The sequence below is a fragment of the Alligator sinensis genome, unplaced genomic scaffold (assembly GCF_000455745.1).
Source record: "Alligator sinensis unplaced genomic scaffold, ASM45574v1 scaffold36_1, whole genome shotgun sequence".
In the NCBI taxonomy this organism is placed as follows: domain Eukaryota; kingdom Metazoa; phylum Chordata; order Crocodylia; family Alligatoridae; genus Alligator; species Alligator sinensis.
The window spans coordinates 1,217,893-1,220,392 of record NW_005842101.1 but is presented as its reverse complement, the minus strand read 5'-3'; the positions used below and the strand labels follow the sequence as shown (position 1 = coordinate 1,220,392).

Here is a 2,500-nt window from a genome sequence, read left to right as displayed (position 1 = left end):
TTCAAATATTCTGACTTTCATATTTTCATGCCTTTACTCCAAATTATACAAATATAGTCCAAGCTTCATGGGTTTTGTCCCTTCAAATTCTATCGCAATATGCAAAAACAGAGTTTTTGAAATACAATATTTCATTTCACTCAAGTCTTGAATGCTCACAGCTCTCGAGTACTGTTTAGTGTTCTCTCTTAAATAAGTGGGAAAGAAGTTGAGAGACAGAAAAACATTATAAAATTAATTCAGGTATAATTCATTCTGGAATTCGGGATACCAGATATCTCAGATAGCCGAGGTAAACTACAAATGTGCATATGAACTCACTGGCAAAACTTTTTCCTTATGTGGCTTGTTTATATAAAGTCTAATATATAATGTGTTTGAATTCCATTAAAAACTTTTGTTGCTAATCTTAATGGAAGATAGAGAGATACATCAAACTCAGATCAGTGTGATTAGATTGCTGTAGGGTCAGGTTAGATTGTTCTAAAACATTATATGGATGGGATCTATTTGGTCCCCTTTGTTATTTTGGAAATAATACTATCTGCATATGTGACCTATAAAACATTCTTATTGACAGGAAATGCTAGTGCTGAAAGATACATGACCAATGGCATTTTATAATTTATTGATTGAGTTTTATGTAAAATCATGAACACTTGGACAAACATTGGCCATCATGGTTAGTCAGTATCATTTTCTTTGCTACTCTTTTTCTGCAAAAAAAGTGTTCATTTTATAACTCTATTAGAGATCCTTTAATCCATTTTATAATGATTTTTATATTTATATACATAACGGATACATAACTTTGTAAATAGAGAAAAAAATTACATTTATTATAAGGCATTATTTTTAACTGAACACTAGAGATCAAAAAATTCTCTCTCTCCTTTTAGTCTAAGAAGAGATTTGACAGTGCAACCATTTCATTATTACTTAAGTACATTATTAGCTATATGTTGTTTGCATTACTGCAACACCTAGAGATCCCATTAGAGATTCCCATTGTCATCGTTTATAATCTGCAACAGTCATTAACTTCAGGGGTGTACAATCAGTCTTTTAAAATTAAAGAGCAAATGCTGGAAAGAAGGTAGTGGTATTTATCCTGAGGCTTCTGGCAGACATTACACTTAAGACGTGATTAACCAGTTCATCACATCTTAAGTAGTAACCTGGCCATATGTTATTGCAATTAACAGCACAGTAAAACAAAGAATAAGCCACAAAGTTATTACAAAAAATGTGTGTCATAACTTTGTGGCTGGTTCCTTTAACATCTTAAATTGAACATGTGGCCAGGCATAAGCTTATCTTCACTCCAGCCTTTGGGACGCATTAGAAGGTGGGAGCGGGAGCTGATTGGGACTCCCAGCCTCAAGCATGAATCAGTCTTGAGGGAGTCCAGTGCACTTCTAAGCCTGGAAGCCCTAATCAGCTGCCAGGTCCAGCCTCAGGTGTACATCAGAGCCAAAGACTCTGGTGCACCCCTGAGACTGGGAGTAGCAGTCAGGAGATCAGCACTTTCAGCCGGGGGGGCTTTGAAACCCTGGACACCAACGTGCTCCCAAGACTGGGAGCATGGATCAGCTGACTGGCTTGCTGCTTGCCACCTGTGTGTGCAATATGGTGCAATTGGGATCTGATCCCTGGTTCCAAAAACCTGCCTTTTGGCGGGGAGGGAGAAGGAAGGAGAAAATTAGGCTATGGGATATTGATGAACAGGAGTATTTGCCAACTTGTTAAAAACCTTCCTGCAACAAAGATGATGCTCTTTTAAACATCTTTTTTGTTGCAGAGCCACAATTTTGAAGCCAGATTGGCCATTTTTTTAGTGGGACAAAAATCCTGAACATACGGCTGCAGGTAGCTGCCCCACTTTATCGGATGTTTTACTGGGACAAAAATAATGTCTGGCAAAAAAATTCTGAGGGAGTTGGAAATCTCAATAATAATGGGCTTTGTCTACATTTAAAAGTCTACTTGCTTAGATATACCACTGGCCTCCTTAGAAATTCTTCCACTGGCAAAAGTTCGGAAGTTTGTAAATTTTGTTATCTAAGAAGCCAAAGTAAAGACAGGCTTTTTTAACTCCCATTCTAGAAGCAAAAAATTCACTTCATATTAGTAGTTAATTTTAATTTTAAAGTGCCCTGAGTAAAGTCCAACAGAGGCAACAGGCTATTGGACCTTTACAGAGACTGTATTTAAAAGTGAAAATAAGAAAAAATAAGTGTTTTCTTATAATGGCCTTTAAAAATCCCATTTGTTCAGCAAGATGATTTTTTTCTACAGTATAATTTTAAACAGCTGAGATTAAGAGGCTTTATTTATTTATTATTAATAAACAATTAGAAAATATATCTTTGTGTTTGAAAATAGCGCAGTACGCTGCATTTACAGTCTCCAACCAACTTTTACAGTTGAGCAAGTGTACTGGTGTTAACCAGATAAAGCACTAATTTGAAAACTGTCAAAGAGGAATCTTAAAGTTCAT

At 36.0% G+C, this 2,500-nt stretch overlaps 1 protein-coding gene across 2 annotated transcripts in view; it reads left to right on the top strand.

Annotated features, from left to right (window-relative positions):
- Window positions 1-2,500, top strand: part of CUNH15orf41 (chromosome unknown C15orf41 homolog) — a 151,540-nt gene that overhangs the window by 37,004 nt on the left and 112,036 nt on the right. The gene's annotated exons all lie outside the window — the stretch shown is intronic.